General features: G+C 42.3%; 1 protein-coding gene across 1 annotated transcript in view; it reads right to left on the reverse strand.

Annotated features, from left to right (window-relative positions):
• LOC117508133 (endothelin-converting enzyme-like 1) overlaps positions 1 to 17,048 on the reverse strand; it is a 209,187-nt gene that overhangs the window by 172,655 nt on the left and 19,484 nt on the right.

Genomic DNA, 17,048 nt, shown 5'->3' on the forward strand with positions numbered 1-17,048 from the left:
TGTTTCAATCTGTTCAGTTTTGTTTTTGAGTGGCAGGGGTGACAGCCAATCAGAGTAGAGCTGCACTGTGACATCAGTGTCTGGTCTCTCCAAAATTGCTTCATTTTGTGTGTTTATATGCATGTTTCTCATATATTATGAAAAAGGTAGTGAGAAATAAACACTTCTAAAACTGAAAATGCTGTTTTTGGAACCTAATAACACCTCTGAATGTATTTACAAGACATTTCACGGATGTTAGCATGGCAATGTCACAGGCTGGTAGCTAGCTGCAAAACTCTGTTTCATTTGTGTGTAAATATAACTTATTTGTCATATATTATGTAAAAGCTTGTGAGAAATAAACACTTCTAAAATGAAAAGCTGTTTTATAAACTGATAACAGCTCTTGAGTCATTTACAAGACATTTTGCAGACGTTAGTGTGCATGCTACCTTTCGCTAACTCAAAACTAACTTCCATCCATCCATCCATTTTCTTCCGCTTTATCCGGAGTCGGGTCGCGGGGGCAGCAGCTCAAGCAAAGCCGCCCAGACCTCTCGATCAATACACACCTCCCCCAGCTCCTCTGGGGGAACCCCAAGGCGTTCCCAAGTCAGCCGAGAGATGTAGTCCCTCCAGCGTGTCCTGGGTCTTCCCCGGGGCCTCCTTCCAATGGGACGTGCCCAGAACACCTCTCCAGCGAGGCGTCCAGGGGGCATCCGGAAAAGATGCCCGAGCCACCTCAACTGACTCCTTTCGACATGGAGGAGCAGTGGCTCGACTCCAAGCTCCTCCCGAGTGACCGAGTTCCTCACCCTATCTCTAAGGGAGCGCCCAGCCACCCTGCGGAGTAAACTCATCTCGGCTGCTTGTACTCGCGATCTCGTTCTTTCAGTCATGAGCCAAATCTCATGACCATAGGTGAGGATTGGAACGTAGATCGATCAGTAAATCGAGAGCTTTGCCCCCCTACTCAGCTCTCTCTTCACCACGATGGTCCGATACAGCGACCGCATCACTGCAGATGCTGCACCAATCCGTCTATCGATCTCATGCTCCATCCGTCCCTCACTTGTGAACAAGACCCCGAGATACTTAAACTCCTCCACTTGAGGCAAGGACACTCCACCGACCTGAAGAGGGAAAAGCACCTTTTTCCGGTCGAGAACCATGGCCTCGGATTTGGAGGTGCTGATTTTCATCCCGGATGCTTCACACTCGGCTGCAAACCGCCCCAGTGCACGCTGAAGGTCCTGATTTGCCGAAGCCAACAGAACCACATCATCCGCAAACAGCAGAGACGAGATTCTGTGGTTCCCAAACCAGATCCCCTCTACACCCTGGCTGCGCCTAGAAATTCTGTCCATAAAAATAATGAACAGAACCAGTGACAAAGGGCAGCCCTGGCGGAGGCCAACGTGCACTGGAAACAGGTGTGACTTACTACCGGCAATGCGAACCAAGCTCCTGCTGAGGTCGTACAAGGACCGGATAGCCCTTAGCAAAGGACCCCGTACTCCCAGAGCACTCCCCACAGGGTGCCCCGAGGGACACAGTTGAACGCCTTCTCCAGATTCACAAAACACATGTGGACTGGTTGGGTGAACTCCCATGAACCCTCGAGCACCCGATGGAGCGTGTAGAGCTGGTCCAGTGTGCCGCGACCAGGACGAAAACCACACTGCTCCTCCTGAATCCGAGGTTCGACCATCGGTCGAATTCTCCTCTCCAGTACTCTGGAATAGACCTTACCGGGGAGGGTAAGTAGTGTGATCCCCCTATAGCTGCCACCTTATCGTGGTGGGGGAGTTTGCGTACCCGGATGACCCTAGGAGCTATGTTGTCGGGGGCTTTGTGCTCCCTGTAGGGTGTCCCAAGGCAAACAGGTCCTAGGTGACGGGTCAGACTAAGGGCAGTTCAGAACCTCTATGACCAGTAAAAAATCAAGGACCGAGACGTCGCCCGGTATGGTGGAGCCAGGGCCCCACCCTGGAGCCAGGCCTGGGGTTGGGGCTCGCGTGCGAGCGCCTGGTGGTCGGGCCTTAGCCCATGGGGCCCGGCCGGGCTCAGCCCGAAAGAGCGATGTGGGCCCACCCTCCTGTGGGTTCACCACCTGCAGAGAGGGCCATGGGGGTTGGGTGCAGAGAGGATTGGGTGGTGGTTGAGGGCGGGTGGCCCGGCGGCCCGGTCCATGCTCACAGCCCCTGGCTGTTGGGACTAACTTCCTGTGAAGTTAAATTTGTCTCATTAATACCTGCAAATGCACAGAGGGTGATCTCCAAATATACCTTGATGTGCACAACCTCCGCTCTTAAAATGTGAATATATTTATGATTGATTGATTGATTGATAGAGGGGCTTTATTTAACATGTACAAATTCTATGTAAGACAGTAGGATCTTAATAATTAATTAAACAACAACAAATTATAAAGAACACAATGCACACATGGCCGAGGGCATTTTAGCACTGCATTATCTTTGTAAAATATATACATGCAATATAACACTTGATTAATAGCTTATTTCCTATTTTTTCTTTTTAACCATGTTTGCCATGCATTATACCATGTACAAAGTAGTACAATAAAAAAACAAGTTGAGTGGCAGTATATCAGCCACATAGCTGTAGGCAGATGTTTGGATTGCTAATTTTGCTTTAGTGGTACTTATTGGAACATGGAATGAGTTCACATTTTTTAACATGGCAGAAGGGGTTGTTTTGGGATGATCCCTCATATGCTTCATTCACATTTGGCTTACAGCCAACAGCAAACTGTTTTCTCTTTTTCCATGTCCATGTGGAAACAATGAAACACCCGGTAAACAGTGACAATGTTTGCAAAAACTGAATGTTGTTTTATCTTAACGATGGAGAAAGACAAGCATAGACAGACATTAGTGTTGAGAAACACGGTTTCTAAGTGGGTAAACAGGAAAAAGTTGTGTGATATTACAAAGAGAAATCAAGATATAATGTTGCAAAAAGTTAACTTTTTAAGCAGCAATCAGAAGCAGAGTTTCCTGTATGAATACGTAAACATTATGCAAAAACACTGAAACGTTGTTGTGTGTTTCATTTAAGTAACCAGTTCCTGCTGCAGGCAACAGCGATTCTGCTATGATGTCCGGAATGACAGATTTTCTACAGCCAGGATGTGAATGCAGCATAATAAATGCCATTCTATACAGGGTTATCTTGGTTTTCTAGGTTAGTTATATGAAGATAATTCCACTCCACAGAGGAAGGAGAACGTTCAGGAAGTGAAGTTTTTCTTTGCTTTGAAAGGATCACGCAGAATGAGGTTCACATTTGTGACGTTACCTCAGTCTGCAGACAGTTTCCTGGTATTGGTATGTGTGTGTTTGTGTGATTCAGTGTAAGTGGTGAGTAATGGGCCGTAATGGAGATGCCCCTTGGAGTGATATATCCAGCCGTTTTTAACTAACTTCTCATGAGATGTGCTAATAGGCAATGCCCCACAGGTAATTGAATAGCTGATCAATTTGTGTGTTTATTGGAGAAGTAGTTCTAAGACGCAAGTATACAGCCTCAATAAAAGTGGATTTACTGGACAGCATAAGCCACCTAAAAATAGTCCAACGTGTGCATCAGTCAGAGAAGTAGTGCGTAGACACAGGTTGATGGTATGTGGCATTTATGTGCCCTGATTATTTGTTCTTTCAGACATTACTTCCTGTTTGTGGAGAAACTCTGCTGAAGGAAATACTCAAAGCTCAGACATTACATTGCTGTTAACGTAACCTCTTAAGCCCTAGAGCCTATTTCACCAAAATCACATACCCATACATTATGATTTATTTCTCAGGTTGTACAAGGTCAAAAATGCAAAAGTTTGGATCAGCTAAAAGACAGGTCCTAGGGGATGTTGTGGATGCAAAAAAAAAAAAAAAATTGAAAGTAAATACTACTTGGTAGGAGTAAATGAGTCTCCCCTCCCCCAAAAATGAATTCCGATTTATGTCTTTATTTGCTTGGCGTTTCAGCTGTGGTTAGTTGATATGTGATTGAAGTGGATTGAAGGGCAAATCCCCAAATTTGGGGACTCTAGGGTTTAAGAGGTTAACTGATAGATGCACAACAGATGAGTGTAACACAAAATTTTAATTTAATGAAGTTGAACAGCAGATGAAATGAACATAATAAGGTTTTAGCTGATTAGTGAGTGGGCAAATACATGTTTAAAATCAACTCATGTAAACAGTCAGGGTGTTTGTGAATGTCCTTAGCTCCAGGCTTTAGATGACTTCCTGGACTCATCAGATTATCTTCATCAACTTTTCATGAGAAAATACTCCTCCGCATTCAGATGATGTATGTGGAAGAATATTTTCTCATGAAAAGTTTAATTAATGTACATATACTTTTAAATGTGTATTGTCTTTTTTTTTTTTTATAAATAGGTATGTTCATTTATTAAACAAGGCACAGTTACCTCCTCTTTAATCATTATAACTTGTGGAACTGTGTTTCATATTAAACATACTTCGACTGAAATATCTGTACAATTTGCTCTTTATACTCTACAACTTTCCTCAAACTTACTTTACAGTTAGTTACTTGAAGTCCACTTTTAAGACACTGTAAATGCATTAAACAAAGAACTGTATCGGATTTCATTAATTGTGGCGTATCGAATCGTCCATTAAAAAAGTATCATCCCTGAATCGTATTATAGCCCATATAAAGTACTGTGCAAAGGTTTTAGGCACATTTAATACAAAAGTATGAAGACCTGATAAATATTCATAAATAAATCAAATCTGCAATGAATTAGAACTTTGACGATCAATATGACAACTGGGTTCTATTTACGTGTGATTTTTTGGTATATACCTCGCACCAGAGTATAAGTTGCAGGACCTCAAAATGATTTTCAGGAAAATTCCACTTAAACTATGAGTAACTGTGTTTTACAATCATTACCCGAGGCCATCAAATATGGCCATCAAGGACTGCGAAGGCAATATGTCCGTCCATCCGTCAGTCTGTGCTCAGCATAATTCCAGTCCTATTACTGCCAGAGGCTTCAAATTTACAGCAAACATTCTTGGGACACAGACCTTGGAGACGTTCAAAGATGGCTAACCTTGACCTATTTTAAGAGGCTAAAAAGTCACATTTTGTTTTAATCTATTCTGTTTTTGAGTGGCGGGGGTAAGAGCTAATCAGAGTAGAGCTGTACCGTGACGTCAGTGGCTGGTTTTTCCAAAACAGTTTTGTTTTGTTTGCTTCGTTTATATGCATGTTTCTCATATATTATTTAAAGGCTAGTGAGAGTTAAGCACTTCTAAAACTGAAAACACTGTTTTTGGAACCAAATAACACCTCTGCAGTCATTTACAAGACATTTTGCGGACATTAGCATGCATGCTAACTTTCGCTAGCTCAAAGCTAACTTCCTATGGAGTTAAATTTGTCTCATTAATACCTGCAAATGCACAGAAGGTGATCTACAAATATTCCTTGATTTGCACAATGTGAACAAATGATGATTTAATTTGAACAGGTACAAATTGTATATAAGACAATAGCATCTTAATCATTAATTAAACAACTGTAAATGATAAAAAAAACACAATGCTCATACTGCCGAGGGTATTTTGCACTGCATTATATTTTTAGTATTGCTTGATCATTTGCAACTGTATTTGTGTGGTATTCTACTGACCAGTGCACTTACAAAGAAATTAGTATTATTATTATCATTATGGAATAAAAATATAGCTCATATATTCACTTTTGTTGGAATTGATTTGGTGTTGACATGCCAATAAAAAAAGGGGGGGTGGAGGGAAGGGCATCAAATATTACTTTTATTATAACTCTGGGATGCCTATAACCTTTGCACAATACTCTTCTCCAATAATCTTGATATGTTTGGAATGTTTTATAAGACATGTGTGTGTGTGCGCGCTCAAAGAATGTCGTTCAACAGCTCTACTGTTACATTTAACATGCTTAAACTAATTTTATTTCTTTACTCCAAGATGACTTGTAATCACAGTTTCAAATTATGACACAAGAACAGCACAGATATGAATGCGATCATAAAATAATGCAAACTTTTGTCTGTGTAGGGAAATTAAAGGAGAGCCGAGGTGAGAGAGCAGGAACGCATGAGGAGGAGGATGACAAGAGCTGCAGACGTGACAGAGGCAGAGATGGATAGAAAACAATGTAATGATGCAGACGGAGAGTAGGGGGAGCAGAGCGCTGTCGAGGGATCAGGGTGGAATTAGAGGATAGAAAGGGTTATCACACAAAGGTGAGACAGCGAGGGGAGCAAAGGAGTATGAGGAAGGAAGACCTTGAAGGTGGGAGAGGAAGTGAGTTCAAAAACAAGAAAGTCTGAAAAGTTCAAAGTGTTAGTCTGTCTGCCTTTTGTGGACCCCGATGTGCAAAATTAGAGAGTACAATTTAAAACATCGTCACTCGCAGTGCAATTTTGTAAAGTGCTAGTTTTTGTGAAAGCTGAAGTCTCGGGTCAGACAAGGCCGCTGTGTTTGTACCATTGATTTTTCCTTTGCCAATTTATAATGTGAAGATGCTGTTGATGAGCACCAGCTGGTCATTTTGGCCTGTAGAACTGACTGAGGTTTTTTCGTTGCCTACACTGACCTCTCATACCCACAATTCTGTGCACACCACATGTATTCCACATTGAAAACGGTGGCAACAACTAGTGTTGTTATGGTAACATATGCTCTGGAATGGGATGTTCAGTTTTGATGTTCAAATTTAAGGGCTGCTGCTGCAGTGCAGGAGGTGAGTGTTATATTATTTATGTCATCACTGGGTTAATGTCATGGACATAGTGTTGCTGGAACTAGAATATTTTAAATACAAAACAAGTTTGTTTCATTCACACAGATAAAGAGATCAACAGTGCCCATCAGTCTTGGTCTGTTGCGCAGTACAGAAGCAGGAAAAATGTTTGAAAAGGGCATTAATTCCTTGTCTAAATGCTCAGAATCTATTTTATGAAGAAAAATCATCAGCAATGTGCATCAAGAATGGACAGCTTGCAGATTAGCAACAGCAGATGATGTAAACAATGTTAGCCCAGTGGAAGTTTGCACCAGTGTCGCAGACTGAACGGTCCAACCCCTAAAAATCGGTCCGCCCTGCTTCCGCTGTCCATGCATCATTTGGGACCACAGCAGCTCGTCTGAGACAGACTCTCTTCACCCAAAGTGATCAAAGGGAATAATGTGATCTGTCTTTTATTATGCAATAATGCTAAATTTATGTTGAAATGATTGTTGTGCAAAAGCTTCAGATATCTGTGGCTGAGATAGATGATGACTGAAGTGCAGTTTATGCAGAAACAAGGTGATAATTGGTGAACCGCGGGTGACGCACAGAAATGATGCATGTGCAATGAAGGCAGGGCGGGCTGATTCTTAGGAGGGACTGTAGGGGAGGGGATGGTCTAGTGGTTAAAGCATTGGGCTTGAGATCAGAGGATCCTTGGTTCAAATCCCATCCTGACATTGGGCAAGGTCCTTAATCCCCTAGTTGCTCCCGGTGTGTAGTGAGTACCTTGCACGGCAGCACTCTCACATCGGGTGCAGTCCATTTGTGCACAAATGCAGTCCATTTACTATTCGGTCTGCGACACCGGCACAAATATGGCAATGCCACTGATGTTCGGGCAGCCTTATTGAGATAAATTAGATACATGACAAAGCATGGCTCTCTAAAGCTCAACAGTAGGGGTGCAGCCAGGAATTCTCTTTTGTTTTTTGCTTTTTTGTGGGGCTGGGATTCCCACAATTTTCTGACAAAGTCTGACTTCTGTCTTGACTCTTGTAGAGAAGAAAGAGTCAAGACAGAAGTCAGACTACCAGAGCAAGAATTTTAGCTGAGGAAGCTTCTGCGATTTGAAGCGAAACGTCCTCGCGTCAAGCAACCCAGTCCAGTCGAAGATTCAAGCTTCTCTACTATGGAAACCACCTGGACAACTGAGAGCCTACACAGAAGCCAAATTCACAGGATAATTGGCAGCCCCACTGCAACCCATCTGCATGCATACATGGTCTTCCTGAAGCGCGCTGGACACTATGTGGACTATAGGGATTAGCGGGATAATTGGGAACAAGCATTTTGGACTGTTCAAAATTTCGATGCCGAAAGATTTTATCGGGAACCCAACCTGGTCATCGGCAAGCTTGCAGCAGTTTTACTGGGCAATCTGCAGTGTTCCGGTAACTCTGCTGTAAGCTGACGGCATTATCTTAAAGCTCACTGTGGGGGCGTGCCAAACAGGTGGCGAAATGTTCCATCCTGTAAACACGTGATGGGCTTGGTGAATCCACTGATGCTTTCAAGTGATCATGTGGTGTCTGTGGCGCGAAGTTGCCGGGCTAATCAGGAGGCAAGTGTGCCAATAATACTGAGCCAGTGAGGTGAGGTTCACTTGATGTTGCCATATATATATATATATATATATATATATATATATATATATACACACACACACACACATATATATATATATACGAGGAAAGTATCCGACCTTTGGCCAGGGAAAAAAAACTGGCATACCTGGAGCGTTGGAAACCTAATCACCCTCAAAGTAGTCTCCTTGGGACTCCACACACTTCTCCCAGCGGTGTCGCCACTGTTGGAAGCATTCCAAGAAAGCCTCTTTTGAAATGGAGTTTAGCTCCGCTGTCGTTACAGCCATAATGTCCTCTCTCATTTCAAATCGCGTTCCTTTCAATGGCCTCTTGAGTTTGGGGAACAGCCAGAAGTCGCAAGGGGCCATATCAGGAGAGTAAGGAGCCTGTTGAACCACAGTAGTCTGTTTTTTTTTGTCAAAAAAGTCTCAATTAAGTTCGAGGAATGTGCTGGAGCATTGTCGTGATGGAGGCGCCAATTTCCTGTGGCCCACAACTTCGGTCTCTTGCGCCGCACAGCATCACGTAGGTGACGGAGGACATCTCTGTAGTACTCCTTCATGATTGTTTGACCCTTGTGGTGTACCACACCGCGGGAGTCAAAGAAAACAGTCAGCATCACTTTGATGTTGCTGCGCGCTTGGCGAGCCTTCTTTGGTCTTGGTGACGTGGAATGCTTCCACTGTGATGACTGGAATTTGGCTTCCTGGTTGTACCCGTACACCCAGGACTCATCACCAGTGATTATGGTGTTCATGAAGTCGGCGTCACTTTTTGTGGAGTCCAGCATGTCCTGTGAGACTTCAACATGGAGGTACTTTTGCTCCGCCGTCAGCAGCTTCGGCATGACTTTCGCCGCCATTCTCTTCATGCCCAAATCTTCGGTCACAATGGAATGTGCCGAAAAAGTGCTGATGTCCACCTCTTCCGCAATTTCTCTGATAATCACACTTTTCCACAGCCAGTGGGTTAATTTAGTGTTTGCAGCACTGTGCTACAGTGAATCATTTCTGAAGCAGTTTGTTTTTGTATTTCTAGGTGTTTGAAACAGAATTTCATTTATTTAAGTGTTAAATCTCGTTCAAAGTTTCAAATCCTTTTTTTCAGTTGTAATATGTGGAATATTTCTGTAGGGGTCTGAATCCACTCCTTTTAAGTGTGCCTTGGCTCAACATAGAACATTGTAACAGTCAAAGTTTCAAACCGTCAAATCAAGTCAAACCAAGTGAGGTCAGGGAGTCAGAAACAGGTTTGAAGGAGATGGCAATGAAAGCCTGAGATAGCGGATGATTGAAATATGCAGTGGAATCTGGTATTAAAGCCATCAGCCATCAGCACGGATAGATGGAGAAGAAGCTCACAGGGAAGATTGGTAAACACAGGGGGAAGAGACAGTGCATCAACCTTGGATTGTGAAAAATGTAGCGGGGTTAATAGATGTGTCGATAGCAACTGTAACCGTTCTCATACAAAGAGGATTATTGTTCAACTACTGATGTGATCCTAACTCAATATGTGTGCATGGTGAAGAGTTCTGATTAAAAACTCAGACACCACAGATTAGAAATACAAAACAGGATGTGGAGGGCAGAGAAAAAATTGGCATTTTAATACAACAAAGATGTTGCACTGATGGGAGCCAAACTAACTGACTGCAAAAAGATTGCATCTTTTGTTGTGGCTAATACCTCATAAGAAACACAAAGGCTTCAAGGAGAGGCCTTTTTAATTTGGAGAGTGAAAAAAGTATTCAAATGAACACACTCAGCCAAGCTCAGCTCACCTCAGCCAAGGAGGCAAATAATCATATATACGAGGTCTATTAGAAAAGAAACCAACCATTTTATTTTTTTAAAAACTATATGGATTTGATTCATATGTTTTTATGTCAGCCAAGCTTGAACCTTCGTGCGTATGTGTGAGTTTTTCCACGCCTGTCGGTGACATCATTCGCCTGTGAGCACGCCTTGTGGGAGGAGTGGTCCAGCCCCCTCGTCGGATTTTCATTGTCTGAGAAGTTGCTGAGAGACTGGCGCTGTGCTTCATCAAAATTTTTTCAAAAACTGTGAGGCACAACCGAGTGGACACCATTCGAGAAATTCAGCTGGTTTTCGGTGAAAATTTTAATGGCTGATGAGAGATTTTGGATTGTTTCTATAGCTGTAAGGACTTCCCATGGTGCGGGACGTCGCGCAGCGCTCCGAGGCGACGTCGTCATCCTGTTTCAAGCTGAAAACCTCCAAATTTAAGCCTCTGTTGACCCAGGACATCGTGAGAGAACAGAGAACTTTCAGAAGAGGTCAGAATCAGCAGTTTATCTGGACATTCCACTGTTAAAGGAGATTTTTTTAACGAAAGACGTGTGGACGGATTGGCGCGTCGGCTCGCAGCCGGCGCGGCGTGCCCGCCACAGGAAAAACACCTCCGTGTTGATAACCATTTGTAAAATCCAGGCGGCTTTTGGTGGCTTTCAGTTGAGTGAGTATCTGAGAAATTGTTTAACAGCAGGGCATGTTCCAACTTGTCCTTAAGGCTTCCAACGGAGGTGTTTTTGAAAAAATTTTGATCAAGCACAGCGCCAGTCTCTCAGCAACTTCTCAGACAATGAAAATCCGATGAGGGGGCTGGACCACTCCTCCCACAAAGCGTGCTCACAGGCGAATGACGTCACCGACAGGCGTGAAAAAACTCTCACATGCCCATGAGGGTTCAAGCTTGGCTGATGTAATCACACGTGATTCAAATCCATATGTTTTAAAAAAAAAAAAAAAAAAAAAAGGTCGGATACTTTTCTAATAGACCTCGTAAATATCATGTTTTCAGTGGTGCTTGTTTGTGTGTTAGCAGGATTACTCAAAAACTACCAAGCTGATTTACGGTGAACTTGGTCCAAGGAGGAAACTTTCAACTTTAGGAGCAGATCCAATTTAGAGGGAGAACCCGATTTTTTTTTCTCTCATAACATTCTGAGATTTGTCAACATTTTAATGAAATTCTCAAGAGATAATACAAAGATCTTTTTTGAAAACAAACAAACAAAGAAAACATGTAGAGTGCTAATATCAAAGAAAAAATTAGATCATGGGTGGATCCTGATAACGATCCAGATTTTGGGGGTGGGAGCGGGGTGGGGTTAGAGATCACTAATATCTAAAAAATCATATAACAAATTCAAATAAAATTCATATAAAATATGCACATTGAAACATATTCAAAGAAGGGGTGGAGCCAGGATTGTCTTCAAAAAAAAAAAAAAACTTTTAAAACACTTCAAGTGTTGGCCAAGGTATATGCTCTCTGAGTGACTTTATACTTTGTCATATATTACTCGTGATATTAATACATTTCTGTAGGGAATACTTACTCAATCAATTCAATCAATTTTTTTATATAGCGCCAAATCACAACAAACAGTTGCCCCAAGGCGCTTTATATTGTAAGGCAAGGCCATACAATAATTATGTAAAACCCCAACGGTCAAAACGACCCCCTGTGAGCAAGCACTTGGCTACAGTGGGAAGGAAAAACTCCCTTTTAACAGGAAGAAACCTCCAGCAGAACCAGGCTCAGGGAGGGGCAGTCTTCTGCTGGGACTGGTTGGGGCTGAGGGAGAGAACCAGGAAAAAGACATGCTGTGGAGGGGAGCAGAGATCGATCACTAATGATTAAATGCAGAGTGGTGCATACAGAGCAAAAAGAGAAAGAAACAGTGCATCATGGGAACCCCCCAGCAGTCTACGTCTATAGCCACATAACTAAGGGATGGTTCAGGGTCACCTGATCCAGCCCTAACTATAAGCTTTAGCAAAAAGGAAAGTTTTAAGCCTAATCTTAAAAGTAGAGAGGGTGTCTGTCTCCCTGATCTGAATTGGGAGCTGGTTCCACAGGAGAGGAGCCTGAAAGCTGAAGGCTCTGCCTCCCATTCTACTCTTACAAACCCTAGGAACTACAAGTAAGCCTGCAGTCTGAGAGCGAAGCGCTCTATTGGGGTGATATGGTACTACGAGGTCCCTAAGATAAGATGGGACCTGATTATTCAAAACCTTATAAGTAAGAAGAAGAATTTTAAATTCTATTCTAGAATTAACAGGAAGCCAATGAAGAGAGGCCAATATGGGTGAGATATGCTCTCTCCTTCTAGTCCCTGTCAGTACTCTAGCTGCAGCATTTTGAATTAACTGAAGGCTTTTTAGGGAACTTTTAGGACAACCTGATAATAATGAATTACAATAGTCCAGCCTAGAGGAAATAAATGCATGAATTAGTTTTTCAGCATCACTCTGAGACAAGACCTTTCTGATTTTAGAGATATTGCGTAAATGCAAAAAAGCAGTCCTACATATTTGTTTAATATGCGCTTTGAATGACATATCCTGATCAAAAATGACTCCAAGATTTCTCACAGTATTACTAGAGGTCAGGGTAATGCCATCCAGAGTAAGGATCTGGTTAGACACCATGTTTCTAAGATTTGTGGGGCCAAGTACAATAACTTCAGTTTTATCTGAGTTTAAAAGCAGGAAATTAGAGGTCATCCATGTCTTTATGTCTGTAAGACAATCCTGCAGTTTAGCTAATTGGTGTGTGTCCTCTGGCTTCATGGATAGATAAAGCTGGGTATCATCTGCGTAACAATGAAAATTTAAGCAATACCGTCTAATAATACTGCCTAAGGGAAGCATGTATAAAGTGAATAAAATTGGTCCTAGCACAGAACCTTGTGGAACTCCATAATTAACTTTAGTCTGTGAAGAAGATTCCCCATTTACATGAACAAATTGTAATCTATTAGACAAATATGATTCAAACCACCGCAGCGCAGTGCCTTTAATACCTATGGCATGCTCTAATCTCTGTAATAAAATTTTATGGTCAACTGTATCAAAAGCACCACTGAGGTCTAACAGAACAAGCACAGAGATGAGTCCACTGTCCGAGGCCATAAGAAGATCATTTGTAACCTTCACTAATGCTGTTTCTGTACTATGATGAATTCTAAAACCTGACTGAAACTCTTCAAATAGACCATTCCTCTGCAGATGATCAGTTAGCTGTTTTACAACTACCCTTTCAAGAATTTTTGAGAGAAAAGGAAGGTTGGAGATTGGCCTATAAATAGCTAAGATAGCTGGGTCAAGTGATGGCTTTTTAAGTAATGGTTTAATTACTGCCACCTTAAAAGCCTGTGGTACATAGCCAACTAACAAAGATAGATTGATCATATTTAAGATCGAAGCATTAAATAATGGTAGGGCTTCCTTGAGCAGCCTGGTAGGAATGGGGTCTAATAAACATGTTGATGGTTTGGATGAAGTAACTAATGAAAATAACTCAGACAGAACAATCGGAGAGAAAGAGTCTAACCAAATACCGGCATCACTGAAAGCAGCCAAAGATAACGATACGTCTTTGGGATGGTTATGAGTAATTTTTTCTCTAATAGTTAAAATTTTGTTAGCAAAGAAAGTCATGAAGTCATTACTAGTTAAAGTTAATGGAATACTCAGCTCAATAGAGCTCTGACTCTTTGTCAGCCTGGCTACAGTGCTGAAAAGAAACCTGGGGTTGTTCTTATGTTCTTCAATTAGTGATGAGTAGAAAGATGTCCTAGCTTTACGGAGGGCTTTTTTATAGAGCAACAGACTCTTTTTCCAGGCTAAGTGAAGATCTTCTAAATTAGTGAGACGCCATTTCCTCTCCAACTTACGGGTTATCTGCTTTAAGCTACGAGTTTGTGAGTTATACCACGGAGTCAGGCACTTCTGATTTAAAGCTCTCTTTTTTAGAGGAGCTACAGCATCCAAAGTTGTCTTCAATGAGGATGTAAAACTATTGACGAGATACTCTATCTCACTTACAGAGTTTAGGTAGCTACTCTGCACTGTGTTGGTATATGGCATTAGAGAACATAAAGAAGGAATCATATCCTTAAACCTAGTTACAGCGCTTTCTGAAAGACTTCTAGTGTAATGAAACTTATTCCCCACTGCTGGGTAGTCCATCAGAGTAAATGTAAATGTTATTAAGAAATGATCAGACAGAAGGGAGTTTTCAGGGAATACTGTTAAGTCTTCTATTTCCATACCATAAGTCAGAATAAGATCTAAGATATGATTAAAGTGGTGGGTGGACTCATTTACTTTTTGAGCAAAGCCAATAGAGTCTAATAATAGATTAAATGCAGTGTTGAGGCTGTCATTCTCAGCATCTGTGTGGATGTTAAAATCGCCCACTATAATTATCTTATCTGAGCTAAGCACTAAATCAGACAAAAGGTCTGAAAATTCACAGAGAAACTCACAGTAACGACCAGGTGGACGATAGATAATAACAAATAAAACTGGTTTTTGGGACTTCCAATTTGGATGGACAAGACTAAGAGTCAAGCTTTCAAATGAATTAAAGCTCTGTCTGGGTTTTTGATTAATTAATAAGCTGGAATGGAAGATTGCTGCTAATCCTCCGCCCCGGCCCGTGCTACGAGCATTCTGACAGTTAGTGTGACTCGGGGGTGTTGACTCATTTAAACTAACATATTCATCCTGCTGTAACCAGGTTTCTGTAAGGCAGAATAAATCAATATGTTGATCAATTATTATATCATTTACCAACAGGGACTTAGAAGAGAGAGACCTAATGTTTAATAGACCACATTTAACTGTTTTAGTCTGTGGTGCAGTTGAAGGTGCTATATTATTTTTTCTTTTTGAATTTTTATGCTTAAATAGATTTTTGCTGGTTATTGGTAGTCTGGGAGCAGGCACCGTCTCTACGGGGATGGGGTAATGAGGGGATGGCAGGGGGAGAGAAGCTGCAGAGAGGTGTGTAAGACTACAACTCTGCTTCCTGGTCCCAACCCTGGATAGTCACGGTTTGGAGGATTTAAGAAAATTGGCCAGATTTCTAGAAATGAGAGCTGCTCCATCCAAAGTGGGATGGATGCCGTCTCTCCTAACAAGACCAGGTTTTCCCCAGAAGCTTTGCCAATTATCTATGAAGCCCACCTCATTTTTTGGATACCACTCAGACAGCCAGCAATTCAAGGAGAACATGCGGCTAAACATGTCACTCCCGGTCTGATTGGGGAGGGGCCCAGAGAAAACTACAGAGTCCGACATTGTTTTTGCAAAGTTACACACCTATTTAATGTTAATTTTAGTGACCTCCGATTGGCGTAACCGGGTGTCATTACTGCCGACGTGAATTACAATCTTACCAAATTTACGCTTAGCCTTAGCCAGCAGTTTCAAATTTCCTTCAATGTCGCCTGCTCTGGCCCCCGGAAGACAATTGACTATGGTTGCTGGTGTCGCTAACTTCACATTTCGCAAAACAGAGTCGCCAGTAACCAGAGTTTGATCCTCGGCGGGTGTGTCGTCGAGTGGGGAAAAATGGTTAGAGATGTGAACGGGTTGGCGGTGTACACGGGGCTTCTGTTTAGGGCTACGCTTCCTCCTCACAGTCACCCAGTCAGCCTGCTTTCCCGGCTGCTCGGGATCTGCCAGGGGGTAACTAACGGCGGCTAAGCTACCTTGGTCCGCACCGACTACAGGGGCCTGGCTAGCTGTAGAATTTCTGCACCACATCCATGGTTAAACTGACCAGGGGTTACTTCTAAAGTCCCATTCATGACTAGTGTTAAATATGGATATGGGTGGAGCCTTCTGTCTGCAATATGTGATAATTTTGTCCATACTTTTGTCCATTTTATGAAAGCTTACAGATATAGCACATGGGACAGTGCAGTACCACTGGAAATTATGAGGGCAGTGTGGCCAATAGTTCCAAGTGGGACATAAGTCTAGGTAAAAACGCACCATGAAGACATTTAACAATGGCAAAACATTTTGATGACAATTTTGTATGTATAATCTTGTTATGAGTATTTAATGGCCTCACAGAGGGCCGCCATTTACACCGCTTCCCACGCTTTTGTCTCTTCTGGAGTGGATCCATTATTACAACCTCTTTGACTGTGACCACATTTGATGTCAGAAGCTTTGGAGCCTGTGCAGTGGTATTTGCCTACACTGTACATTTCTGCATGGGTACCTTGCGAGAGGAATTTGGGATTTAGGACATAGTCAGGACTCAAAGATTTGATCAACTGACCTTTCGGTTGGAAGACAACCATTTTACAATGAAGGCAATTCACCTTTAGATCTTTGTGGATTCAATGGATACCCTGATTGCAGTGCTTGAGAAGCTGAGTGAGGAATCTTAGTATTTGAGTTTGCAATAGTCCTGGATCAAGACTAAGATCCAGGCTTTCAATGACTTATTATAGTTAGCCATCAGGAAATTTATCTGTATGCAGCAGAAGTGTTGCACTTGCAGACATTCATTTATCTCAGCATTGTCATTCATGTTTCTGGGTCCTTGGCCTTTGTGATGGACACATGCCTGAAAAGAGTTTACAGAGTCATGAGGTATTTCTTGAAGTCAGTATATTCGCAGGAAAGTGAAGGTTCATGTCTTTCATGTTGTGGTGCTTCTTGTCTTACAACATGGTTGGATTCCAACCAGTGACCTGACGCAACAATGGGATGTCTTTGGATGTCACTGGAATACAACACAGTGCTGCACAGATAAATGCTTTTGCAAGTGTATTTCTGTCACCAACCAGAAGTGTAACCATGG

Source organism: Thalassophryne amazonica, chromosome 4 (assembly GCF_902500255.1).
Source record: "Thalassophryne amazonica chromosome 4, fThaAma1.1, whole genome shotgun sequence".
Classification (NCBI taxonomy): Eukaryota; Metazoa; Chordata; class Actinopteri; order Batrachoidiformes; family Batrachoididae; genus Thalassophryne; species Thalassophryne amazonica.